At 42.9% G+C, this 14,137-nt stretch overlaps 1 protein-coding gene across 2 annotated transcripts in view; it reads right to left on the bottom strand.

The window, feature by feature from the left end:
* The window catches only part of LOC126483878 (high affinity cAMP-specific and IBMX-insensitive 3',5'-cyclic phosphodiesterase 8A), a 1,729,999-nt gene that overhangs the window by 124,627 nt on the left and 1,591,235 nt on the right, over positions 1-14,137 (bottom strand). The window lies entirely within an intron of this gene.

Raw genomic sequence — 14,137 nt, 5'->3', positions numbered from 1 at the left:
GCACAGGTAACCAAAGCCCTGGCAAAGGTTGTGGTTCAGTTGTTTGAGTCTGGGGCGGTATGGGTGATGAAGGGTACATTCCTGGTTTTGGGTGTCGAGGGAGAATTGGGGGTGTGAGGGAAAATGGCATGGTAGATCTGTTTGCAGCCCAGGTCTGGGCGTAGTGCCTCTCTATGAAGGCCTTGGGAGATGCTCAGCATACCAAGCAAGGGAATTTTTGTCACTGCAAATACATCATCCTCAGGTGACCAGGCTATACAGGACGGATTTTTTGTCGCGAAAGGAATGACAGCTGTCAGATTGCAGGTTTGATGTGGACAGATGTGTGGATGAAGCCATCGGAGAGGAGGAGGTCAACATTTAGGAAGGTTGCGTGCTGAGTGAGGAGGATCACATGAAGTGGATGGGAGAGAAAGTGTTGAGGTTGTGAAGGAATGAAGATATGGTGTCTTGGCGCTGAGTCCATATCATGAAAAAATGGTTCAAATGGCTCTGAGCACTATGGGACTTAACATCTATGGTCATCAGTCCCCTAGAACTTAGAACTACTTAAACCTAACTAACCTAAGGACATCACACAACACCCAGTCATCACGAGGCAGAGAACCATATCATGAAGATATCATTAAAGGACTTGAACCAGAATAGGGGTCTGGTGTTTTGGGAAGCTAGGAAGGTCTCTCTAGATGGCTCATAAAAAGGTTGGCATAGGAGGGTTTCATGCAGGTGCCTGTGGCTGTGCTGTAGATCTGTTTATATATTTCCCTTTCAGAAGTAGTTGTGGGTTAGGATAAAGTCAGTAAGCTATATGAGAAATGAGGTAGAGGGTTAGTAGTCTGAAGGAGTTAGGAAAGGTAGTATGCTCAATAGCAGTAAGACCATGAGTATGAGGGATGCTGGTGGATAGGGGGGTGGTGTGAACAGTGATGAGTAGGGATCCAGGAGGTAAAGGGGTGGGGATGGTGGAGAATCAGTGAAGCAAGTGTTTGGTGTCTTTGTCGTGGGAGGCTAGATTACGGGCAATTGGTTGGAGGTGTTGGTCAATGAGGGCCGAAATTCTTTCGGTGGGGGCAAAATAATCAGCCACGTTTTAGATTTGATTGATTTATTGTGTAACCGAAGCTTAACTGATTCCCTTTAGCACTCATGTGGATGACTTCACGCTTTTCATTATTTCTGTTGGCAGTACGAAACAAAAGGGAGCACGTCACTCCACCTCCCTATGTAGTCAGATGGGCTTCACCAATTGAGAGGAGGAGGTGTCTACCCTAGGGACATCCCCCCGCAAAGTGAAAGTCTCTGCCACTTCCGCTGTTTTCTAACTTCTACGGCAGTAGGGCACCTTTCATCTACAAATCACACACCTATGTTCGTCTAGCCGGCGGTCGAATATTATCTCAAAAAAGTGCGTCTGTTGTCTCGCAGCGTCCACTGGCTCACAAAGAAGGAACGCAGCAGCAGCGACTATTATAACACGCCCAGCCACCACTGCCGCCATAACCTAGGCCGTGGAACATACGGACAAGCCCACGAAAGAAAAGATGTGAGAATGGAGGACGGACACCTGGGCAGAGGCCCGGACCTCACGTCTACAGAGAGCAACCTCACGGGAAATGGCGGTCTTGCGGCCTCTTAAGACGCAGCAGCAGCAGCAGTTGCTGCTACACACCCAGGCATGACGACCGCCGCCGGCACCTCCGCCACCGGAGCACACGCGGCCGCCTCCTTTGTCGCCGGCGCCGACGCAGCTGCAGCCGCCGCTCTCGCCAACGCCAGCGCCGCACAACAAGCGTGACCGCAGCTGCCCCACACGAACAGGACAGTGACAGCAAATCTTATAGCGTATCTGGCCTCACCTTGGTAGACTTACTCGCTACAGTCCATTTTAAAAAGGCTAATGTCACTGTTACTTTGAGCAAGAAACTCGCGCTGCCCTTGGAAACGTTACTAACACGTTCCAATTGCAGTTCGAGTCATTAGAGAAAGAAATCGAAGAACGGTTTGATGATATACGAATGCTGTTTAACAGTTTGATGAGACTGAAAATCGTCAGTCGGTTAAAGAAGGAGCTATTACGGTTCTGCATTAACAACTTGGTGAGTTGCGGAAAGAAAGTGATGCTAATACTGAAATTCAGCAGAAAATCCGAAATATAAATGGCTAATTTAATAATAGTAACTACTATTTTCAATTTTTAGGTTACTTACGCCCCAAATAAACTGGAAGAATGCTCAATATATTGTATTTACACTACTGGCCATTAAAATTGCTACACCAAGAAGAAATGCAGATGATAAACGGGTATTCATTGGACAAATATATTACACTAGAACTGACATGTGATTACATTTTCACGCAGTTTGGGTGCATAGATCCTGAGAAATCAGTACCCAGAACAACCAGCTCTGGCCGTAATAACGACCTTGATACGCCTGGCCATTGAGTCACACAGAGCTTGGATGGCGTGAACAGGTACAGCTGCCCATGCAGCTTCAACACGATACCACAGTTCATCAAGAGTAGTGACTGGCGTATTGTGACAGGCCAGTTGCTCGGCCACCATTGACCAGACGTTTTCAATTGGTGAGAGATCTGGAGAATGTGCTGGCCAGGGCAGCAGTCGAACATTTTCTGTATCCAGAAAGGCCCGTACAGTACCTGCAACATGCGGTCGTGCATTATCCTGCTGAAATGTAGGGTTTCGCAGGGATCGAATGAAGGGGAGAGCCACGGGTCGTAACACATCTGAAATGTAACGTCCACTGTTCAAAGTGCCGTCAATGCGAACAAGAGGTGACCGAGACGTGTAACCAATGGCACCCCGTACCATCACGCCGGGTGATACGCCAGTATGGCGACGACGAACACACGCTTCCAATGTGCGTTCACCGCGATGTCGCCAAAGACGAATGCGACCATCATGATGCTGTAAACAGAACCTGAATTCATCCGAAAAACTGACGTTTTGCCATTCGTGCACCCAGGTTCGTCGTTGAGTACACCATCGCAGGGGCTCCTGTCTGTGATGCAGCGTCAAGGGTAACCGCAGCCATGGTCTCCGAGCTGATAGTCCATGCTGCTGCAAACGTCGTCGAACTGTTGGTGCAGATGATTGTTGTCTTGCAAACGTCCCTCATCTGTTGACTCAGGGATCGAGACGTGGCTGCACGATCCGTTACAGCCGTGCGGATAAGATGCCTCTCATCTCGACTGCTAGTGATACGAGGCCGTTGGGATCCAGCACGGCGTTCCGTGTTACCCTCCTGAACCCACCGATTCCATATTCCGCTAACAGTCATTAGATCTCGACCAACGCGAGCAGCAATGTCGCGATACGATAAACCGCAACCGCGATAGGCTGCAATCCGACCTTCATCAAAGTCGGAAACGTGATGGTACGCATTTCTCCTCCTTACACGAGGCATCACAACTACGTTTCACCAGGCAACGCCGGTCAACTGCTGTTTGTGTATGAGAAATCGGTTGGAAACTTTCCTCATGCCAGCACGTTGTAGGTGTCGTCTCCGGCGCCAACCTTGTGTGAATGCTCTGAAAAGCTAATCATTTGCATATCACAGCATCTTCTTCCTGTCGGTTAAATTTCGCGTCTGTAGCACGGCATCTTCGTTGTGTAGCAATTTTAATGGCCAGTAGTGAATTAATATTTTCTTTACAGTCATGAAAAGGAAAGGTAAAGCAGATTTTGGGATAGCAAGTAGATTTCCAGGAAGTGCCTGTAAGGTGTATACGAGAAGTTTGTAAATAAAAGTAGATACTGCATTATTTTACACTTTGTGATTTACAGGTGCCGGGGTGATAGTCATCGTAAAAGCTGGAGAAGCATTAATTTTCTCGGCATCTAGCACACGTTGATGTGATTTCGTATTCTCTCTCGATGACATAAGAAGGGGTTTCGAGCTTTTTGATCAAATTGTTTACCTGATGATAAAAATATACATCGCAGCGTTGCACTGGCATAGTGCATTTCAGGGGAGTCACTCTAAAATTGCACGATGGGAATCCCAAAATTTCCTTTGGATCTCCTTTCCATGCATTTTAATAAATACAAGCCGCGCGTGGTAACCGTGCGGTCTAGGGCGCCTTGCCACGGTTCGCGCGGCTCCCCTCGTCGGAGGTTCGAGTCCTCCCTCGGGCACGGGTGTGTGTTTTTTGTCCTCAGCGTAAGTTAGTTTAAGATCGATTAAGTAGTGTGTAAGTCTAGGGACCGATAACCTCAACAGTTTGGTCCCACAGAACTTACCACAAATTTCCAAAAATAAATACAAAAATGGTTCAAATGGCTCTGAGCACTATGGGACTTAACATCTATGGTCATCAGTCCCCTAGAACTTAGAACTACTGAAACCTAACTAACCTAAGGACATCACACAACACCCAGTCATCACGAGGCAGAGAAAATCCCTGACCCCGCCGGGAATCGAACCCGGGAACCCGGGCGCGGGAAGCGAGAACGCTACCGCACGACCACGAGCTGCGGACAAAAATAAATACAATGTATTAAATAATATCTAATAAATACAATATATTGAGCACAATTTCGGTTTACTTAATATAAAGATAATGTAAGACTTGAAAAAAAATGTTTCCGCATAGAGACCCGATCTCACGACCATCGGATTGCCGTTCTTTCTGCGCCAATCGCTGCCTCAGACTGCGCAAATACACTATAAATGGCCCATGACTCGCCCGACCCGCGCCACAGCTGCTAATTTTTCGAAGCGTTTGTTCACCTGGAGCTCTTCCTTCCGTCTCTTTCATTTCTCGCCAAGGCCTGCATATACCACAAATTTAGACGAAATCTGAGACGGCGAGTAGAAACGTTCCGCTTCTTAGCAGGACTAACAGAAGAGACAGAGAGAGACGAGCGGCACTTTTCGTCACGGGAGCGAGCAGCAGGCGCGAGAGCCTTGCGGATGTGTTCGACATATTTCAGTGACAGTTCAAAATGGTTCAAATGGCTCGGAGCACTATGGGTCTAAACATCTGTGGTCATCAGTGCCCTAGAACTACTATTGAAATTCCGACAGCGTACGTCCGAAGAGTCCTCACACATGTGTCTCGCAAAATGACCACGAGGAAGGAGTCGCCCATGTGGAACTTCATCGACAGTCATTCTTCCCAAACACGATTCGCGAATGGAAAGAGAAGGGTATCCTTCACCACACACCGTAACTTGGCTTGGGAAGTATAGCTATAGGTGTATAGAAGGAAGCCTCATCTAACACCGATTTTGCGCTAAACTTAGGGTTGACACATTGTTGAGGTATTTAAGCATACTGAAGGGGTGAATGAAAATTTGTACCAAGCCTGGGATTCGAATCTGGGTCTCCTGCTCGCAAGAGAAATGCGCTGACCACTACGTCATACTGCACGGACTACCCTGCCACGCCTCCCTCCTCAGTCCAAATGCTCATCCCCGCCTCAGTCCAATTGGAACTGCCCCTGAACTCGAACAACATTGCAGAGGCTCTCCAACTGCGTCAGAATACCACCTCAGCGACGACCGAAATGGGGGATCCTGCCTGAAACGCAGGCATAGGAGCTTTAAGCAAATGAAAGTATGTGATTTATTTATTTATTTACGCGGCAAATTCCGCAGGATCAAATTGAGGAGCAAATCTCCAAGGCCATGGAGCGTGTCAGTAGATGAAATTAAAACATAAAAGTAATAAAAGACAAAAATAAAAATTTTATTAACCCAAAAAACCAAGCCATAAGTTTAAGTAAACGCAATCAACAACATAACATAAGAATCAGCTTAATTTTTCAAGGAACTCCTCAACAGAATAGAAGGCGTGACCCATGAGGAAACTTTTCAGTTTCGATTTGAAAGCGCGTGGATTACTGCTAAGATTTTTGAATTGTTGTGGTAGCTTATTGAAAATGGATGCAGCAGTTACTGGACACCTTTCTGCACAAGAGTTTAGGAAGTCCGATCTAAATGCAGGTTTGATTTCTGCCGAGTATTAACTGAGTGAAAGCTGCTTATTCTTGGGAATAAGCTGATATTGTTAACAAGAAACGATAGTAAAGAATATGCAGGGTGGTCCATTGATAGTGACCGAGCCAAATATCGCACGAAATAAGCGGCAAACGAAAAAACTACAAAGAACGAAACTTGTCTAGCTTGAAGGGGGAAAACAGATGGCGCCATGGTTGGCCCGCAAGATGGCGCTGCCATAGGTCAAACGGATATCACCTGCGTTTTTTAAAAAATAGGAACCTCCATTTTTTATTACATATTCGTGTAGTACACAAAGAAATATGAATGTTTTAGTTGGACCACTTTTTTCACTTTGTGATAGATGGCGCTGTAATAGTCACAAACGTATAAGTGCGTGATATCACGTAACATTCCGCCAATGCGGACGGTATTTGCTTCGTGATACATTACCCGTGTTGAAATGGACCGTTTACCAATTACGAAAAAGGTCGATGTCGTGTTGATGTATGGCTATTGTGATCAAAATGCCCAACGGGCGTGTGCCATGTATGCTGATCGGTATCCTGGACGACATCATTCAAGTGTCCGGACCGTTCGTCGGATAGTTACGTTATTTAAGGAAACAGGAAGTGTTCAACTACATGCGAATCGTCAGCCACGACATGCAACAAATGATGATACCCAAGTAGGTGTTTTAACTGCTGTCGCGGCTAAGCCGCACATCAGTAGCAGACAAATTGCGAGAGAATCGGGAATCTCAAAAACGTCGGTGTTGAGAATGCTACATCAACATCGATTGCACCCGTACCATATTTCTATGCATCAGGAACTGCATGGCGACGACTTTGAACGTCGTGTACAGTTCTGCCACTGGGAGCAAGAGAAATTACGAGACGATGACATATTTTTTGCACGCATTCTATTTATCGACAAAGCGTCATTCACCAACAGCGGTAACGTAAGCCGGCATAATATACACTATTGGGCAACGGAAAATCCACGATGGCTGCGAAAAAAGTGGTCCAACTAAAACATTCATATTTCTTTACGTACTACACGAATGTGTAATAGAAATGGGGGTTCCTATTTAAAAAATACCCAGTTGATATCCGTTTGACCTATGGCAGCGCCGTCTAGCGGGCCAACCATATCGCCATCTGGTTTCCCCTCTCAAGCTAGACAAGTTTCGTACTATGAAATTTTTTCGTTTGACGCTTATTTCGCGAGATATTTGGCCCGGTCACTATCAGTTGACCACCCTGTATATATATATTTTCCACCATTGGAGGTCATCCGCATTAAGCACTCAATCCCAAATACCTTACTGTAATATACAGGGCTATTACAAATGATTGAAGCGATTTCGTAAATTCACTGTAGCTCCATTCATTGACATATGGTCACGACACACTACAGATACGTAGAAAAACTCATAAAGTTTTGTTCGGCTGAAGCCGTAATTCAGGTTTCTGCCGCCAGAGCGCTCGAGAGCGCAGTGAGACAAAATGGCGACAGGAGCCGAGAAAGCGTATGTCGTGCTTGAAATGCACTCACATCAGTCAGTCATAACAGTGCAACGACACTTCAGGACGAAGTTCAACAACGATCCACCAATTGCTAACTCCATTCGGCGATGGTATGCGCAGTTTAAAGCTTCTGGATGCCTCTGTAAGGGGAAATCAACGGGTCGGCCTGCAGAGAGCGAAGAAACGGTTGAACGCGTGTGGGCAAGTTTCAAGCGTAGCCCGCGGAAGTCGACGAATAAAGCAAGCAGGGAGCTAAACGTACCACAGCCGACGGTTTGGAAAATCTTACGGAAAAGGCTAAAACAGAAGCCTTACCGTTTACAATTGCTACAAGCCCTGACACCCGATGATAACGTCAAACGCTTTGAATTTTCGGCGCGGTTGCAACAGCTCATGGAAGAGGATGCGTTCAGTGCGAAACTTGTTTTCAGTGATGAAGCAACATTTTTTCTTAATGGTGAAGTGAACAGACACAATGTGTGTATCCGGGCGGTAGAGAATCCTCACGCATTCATGCAGCAATTTTGCAATTCACCAAAAGTTAACGTGTTTTGTGCAATCTCATGGTTTAAAGTTTACGGCCCCTTTTTCTTCTGCGAAAAAAACGTTACAGGACACGTGTATCTGGACATGCTGGAAAATTGGCTCATGCCACAACTGGAGACCGACAGCGCCGACTTCATCTTTCAACAGGATGGTGCTCCACCGCACTTCCATCATGATGTTCGGCATTTCTTAAACAGGAGATTGGAAAACCGATGGATCGGTCGTGGTGGAGATCATGATCAGCAATTCATGTCATGGCCTCCACGCTCTCCCGACTTAACCCCATGCGATTTCTTTCTGTGGGGTTATGTGAAAGATTCAGTGTTTAAACCTCCTCTACCAAGAAACGTGCCAGAACTGCGAGCTCGCATCAACGATGCTTTCGAACTCATTGATGGGGACATGCTGCGCCGAGTGTGGGAGGAACTTGATTATCGGCTTGATGTCTGCCGAATCACTAAAGGGGCACATATCGAACATTTGTGAATGCCTAAAAAAACTTTTTGAGTTTTTGTATGTGTGTGCAAAGCATTGTGAAAATATCTCAAATAATAAAGTTGTTGTAGAGCTGTGAAATCGCTTCAATCATTTGTAATAACCCTGTATAACCGTGGGATGTCTTGCTACACCTGGGGAAGCAAACTGTTTACATCGGAAGTTTACCTCAGCATGTGGTCACTATAATGCACGCTGTCATACTTGCAATCTACTCCGATAATAATAGTAATAATAATAAACCTCTGATGATAATAGTAATAATAATAATAACCCCGTGGAGGCCCGGGAAAAGAATAGGCCTCCGGTATGTTCTGCCAGTCGTAAAAGGCGACGAAAAGAACAAACCACTAATAGGGTTAACCCCCCTTTTAGTGTGATTAGTTGGTTCAGGACAGAACTAATGAAGCCTCGGACAAGGGCTGTCATGGTCGGGGATGACGCTTGAACCCTATGCCCGTCCACAATGGTAACGACACTGCTAGCCACACGGAAAATGATTTAAATCACCAACACAAAATCACACATTTGCTATACATGGATGATCTAAAACTACTGGCAGCAACAAATCAAAAACTCAACCAGTTACTAAAGATAACAGAAGTATTCAGCAATGATATAAATACGGCTTTTGGAACAGACAAATGTAAGAAAAATAGCATAGTCAAGGGAAAACACACTAAACAAGAAGATTACATATTGGATAACCACAGCGACTGCATAGAAGCGATGGAAAAAACAGATGCCTATAAATATCTGGGATACAGACAAAAAATAGGAATAGATAATACAAATATTAAAGAAGAACTAAAAGAAAAATATAGACAAATACTAACAAAAATACTGAAAACAGAACTGATAGCAAGAAACAAGACAAAAGCTATAAATACCTATGCTATACCAATATTGACCTACTCATTTGGAGTAGTGAAATGGAGTAACACAGACCTAGAAGCACTCAATACACTTACACGGTCACAATGCCACAAATATAGAATACATCTCATACATTCAGCAACAGAAAGATTCACATTAAGCAGAAAGGAAGGAGGAAAGGGCTTTATCGACATAAAAAACCTACATTATGGACAGGTAGACAATTTAAGAAAATTCTTTATAGAACGAGCAGAAACTAGCAAAATACACAAAGCAATCACTCATATAAATACATCGGCTACACCATTGCAATTTCATAACCACTTCTACAACCCTTTAGATCACATAACATCAACAGATACGAAGAAAGTAAATTGGAAAAAGAAAACATTACATGGCAAGCACCCGTATCATCTAACACAGGCACACATCGATCAAGATGCATCCAACACATGGCTAAGAAAAGGCAATATATACAGTGAGACGGAAGGATTCATGATTGCAATACAGGATCAAACAATAAACACCAGATATTACAGCAAGCATATTATTAAAGATCCCAATACCACAACAGATAAATGCAGACTTTGCAAACAACAAATAGAAACAGTAGATCACATCACAAGCGGATGTACAATACTAGCAAATACAGAATACCCCAGAAGACATGACAATGTAGCCAAAATAATACATCAACAACTTGCCATACAACATAAACTAATATAACAACACGTTCCCACATACAAGTATGCACCACAAAATGTACTGGAGAATGATGAATACAAATTATACTGTAACAGAACCATTATAACAGATAAAACAACACCACATAACAAACCTGACATCATACTCACCAATAAAAAGACGAAATTAACACAACTAATCGAAATATCCATACCCAATACAACAAATATACAGAAGGAAACAGGAGAAAAAATTGAAAAATACATCCAACTAGCTGAGGAAGTCCAGGACATGTGGCAGCAAGATAAAGTTGACATTATACCAATTATACTATCATCTACAGGAGTCATATCACACAATATCCACCAGTACATCAACGCAGTACAGCTACATCCAAACGTATATATACAACTACAGAAATCTGTAATTATTGATACATGTTCAATTACCGAAAGTTCCTAAATGCAATGTAACATATACCGTACAGTTAAAAGGAAGTCACGCTTGATCAAGGTCCGCGTCACTTTCCATTTTTAACCAGACATAACGTCTGAGAAAGGTTTTCTCATAATAATAATAATAATAATAATAATAACAGAAAACTATATACAACCCAGCCCTGCGACATTAAGATTTACCTAATTTTACCTTCATGCTCTATTTCCGTGAGGTGTACATAGAGGGAAGCAATATATTGTCTGACGCTCCTAGGAATGTACGCTCTCGCAAGCTTGCAGTAAATAACACTGCGATGCAGAACGCCTCTCGTACAGAGTCAGGCACTGAGATTTGTTGATCATCTCTGTGCTTACTAATTGCAGCTGTAAGGAAACACATTACTCTTCTTGTATCAGTAGTCTCTCTTAAGGAAATATGAGATATTTTACGAATGGAACTGCGTCCACTGATTGTTCTGTAATCTTGTAATCATACAGTAATGACTCCTTGAGTCTGTTTCGCACCACATTCAGTTAAAGGAGTCATAATATAAAAAAGACGTCATGATCAAGAGATCAACGTGTAAGCTACTGCTATTGTATTTCAGTAGAGAAAACTGCAGAACGATCTTAGGACTATATATACGAAAAACATTAATAGGTAATGACCTAAGTCTGCTCGACGCATACCGATTCTATATCTTTGCGAGCAGACACGGTTAGAAATCAAAGCGAGGGGTGTATACAGAAGATTTACTACCTATTCCAAATAGTTTTCCGAATCTAGTTGGCTGATGTGGCATGGAGGCATTCCGTTAATGGTGGTTAGTAAGGCAATACCCCATCCGGTCGTGCTACTATGACACGTCGAGATTCCAGAAACCAATGGTGGAGTAACGTCCAAACTGCTTTCCAGAATCAACGTCTGAATACAGTTCAACTGAAATCTTGTTGGGGCCGATAAGGTCTAAATGCAGCACGCTGGAGACAAGGTTAGCTTCCTTCGATGAATGGCCATTTGCTATTAAGCAACGAGCGGTTGAGCTCAGTGAAGAGGGGTACTTTTGCAACGTTAAAGGTGAAGCACTTGCATGAAGAAGATGTTTCGTGGTCAGCACACGCTCTGCAGTTCTCCAGATACTTGCTTCTGATTCGTGTCGAGGGTTCTGCTTTTGTGGACATTCTGTCGAACGCAAAATGCGATAATTACATCAAACGATGAGTTAGATAATAAAATTATCAGAAAAATTCTGAAAAAAGCAGTGTCATCCGAACGGCATGTGCTTGAGGGTACCCGTCTGTGTAAAATTTGCTTTCAGGATATGTGGGTGCAATATTCAAAGCATATGGGACGCATCACTACGTGTGTTAAATGTACACTCTCTATTTCGTCGAGTGTTGCACGTTGGGAGCCTATAACAGCTACAGTTAGAGCATTAATTCAATGTAATAAAGACAGTATCAGTAAATATTGAAGTTTCCCTTTGCAGCATGTGAATTCCACATTTCATAAATTAACACAAATTAATATGTTCACACGTAAATATCATAATGTGTTATAAATATATAAGCAGTGCTCTGTGTCTGAATCGTATACAATTAAGTTCAGATTATAAGTTGCAGACCTCATTTGATTATGCAATTCATATCAGCAAGGTTAGGTAAACTGGTAAGAATGCTTCCGGAGTGTTTCGATGTGGGCCTTATGCGATGTGTTTGGTGCTAGTGCTAATGACTGCCTGGGGTCGTGATCACGAGAAAATAAAAATGCACCTGGTGTGAGTGCATGCACTATGTTGGTTGCTTCTGCACGTAGTGTGTCAATAAATAAATCGTTTCTTCTACTTAAAAAAACTTTGTATTGATTTATTCACCTACTATTTTCCACTTCCTTACTTTCAGACTTCATGTAAGTACTGTATGTAATATACATCGTGTGAAGAGCCAGGACCCCCGGCTAGTTGTCTCTAGCAGATGCGACGCAGATGAAGCTGATAACTAATGAACCTTGCGCCAGCAGGCGCTGACAGGTACCAACAGGATCTGACAGGCATGGTGCCAAGGCAGATGGTTCTCAAGCCCTCAACTTTGGTTGACACGTAGAAGAACCTTTCCCAGAAAGATTTCTGGGACGGCTTCCAGGTTATCTCGTGAGCCCAGTGTCCTAACACTTTCATTTACCTCTAAACAATTATCTTAGTTTTACATCTATGTGCGATAATTTTAGTTATGCTACAAGTAACTCAAGTTTGTAACCCATAATACAAATACTTTTATTGTTATTAATGTCATGATAAAATAACTTCAATTTTGTTAACTGTGATTTTCCGAATCAGTTCGCAAGAATGTAAAAACATTATTGTTAACGTCAATATATCTCGTAAGTTAGCAAAATTATTGATATAAAAGTAATACTTTAGTATTCTAAATAATCGGAAAATTATATGAACTCTTACAGAAGGCAGCACTGCAATCAAATAAAGCTGTAATATATCCACTGTACTCATCTACAGACTAATTTACTATTACGAATGCTACATTTGTACAGCAATGACGTAGCAGAAAAAGTATAATAAAACATTATAAAACATTGGAAAAGACCTGGTACATAATAACAGTCACATTTGAGAGTAAGGAACATTGGACTGAGGTATTTAAAGTAGATTTTCTCGGGGCACACGTTACGACGCTATTAAGTTTATTATATGTTCGGTGAAGAGGCTGTATCCCATACTTGGATTCCGTAATTATTCTGTTGGATGACTCTTATTTCAATATTTGTAGCATGTGAGTGCTTCTTATGCAGAAGATAAGAGCACTCTGTATGAAACATGAGCTCTTGCTCATTAGTTTACCGGGAATACGAGGGGGCTAAATATATCCAAGGCTTTGAACGCACCTGGAATGCTTTTAAACATATTTGTGAAACATACGAGATGCCGTAACTCGGTATCACACCTGACGCGTGACATGAACTTCGTGATTCATTCATCATAGCCAATATTCCAAGAACCACCGAACGATATGCTGAGAAAAGCTGGTACACTGACATGGTTGGAACAGGTGTCGCGATGCTTTTATTTCAAGCGCTATTAACCACACAAATAAGACGTAAGCAGAATGTTTCGTAAAATCATTGCACGAATAGGAATGGACAGTGACGCATGATAATTCTCTGAAGTATTGACAAATACATTTAAAAATACTGTTCGAAATGTGAGTCAAAACAGACTGTAATTCAGAAATCAAGGAAAGGTGTTAGTCTACATTATGTCGCAGCCTCGATTCCTGCAACTCCGTCATGTATCAAAAGCAAATAATCATTTTATCGCGCTTTTATCAAGCAATTGCATTCTGATCCAGGTTCAGCATTTTATCAGAAACAGAAAGCACCTGTTGAGACATATGATTCCAACCATCTGATAATTGATAACGAAGTTATAGTCGTGCTAGCTTGAGTACCATAAACAATATATATATATATGGTTAATCATGATTAATGGCGTAAACACATACAGTTGAAAGTACACGATACTAGAAGCAAAAAAGTCTCAGTAAACGTGGGGTCGAAAATGCATTCCTTAAGGGCTACGAGCAGTTTTTCATCT

Source organism: Schistocerca serialis, chromosome 6 (genome assembly GCF_023864345.2).
Source record: "Schistocerca serialis cubense isolate TAMUIC-IGC-003099 chromosome 6, iqSchSeri2.2, whole genome shotgun sequence".
In the NCBI taxonomy this organism is placed as follows: Eukaryota; Metazoa; Arthropoda; class Insecta; order Orthoptera; family Acrididae; genus Schistocerca; species Schistocerca serialis.
This window is presented reverse-complemented; position numbering and strand designations above follow the sequence as displayed.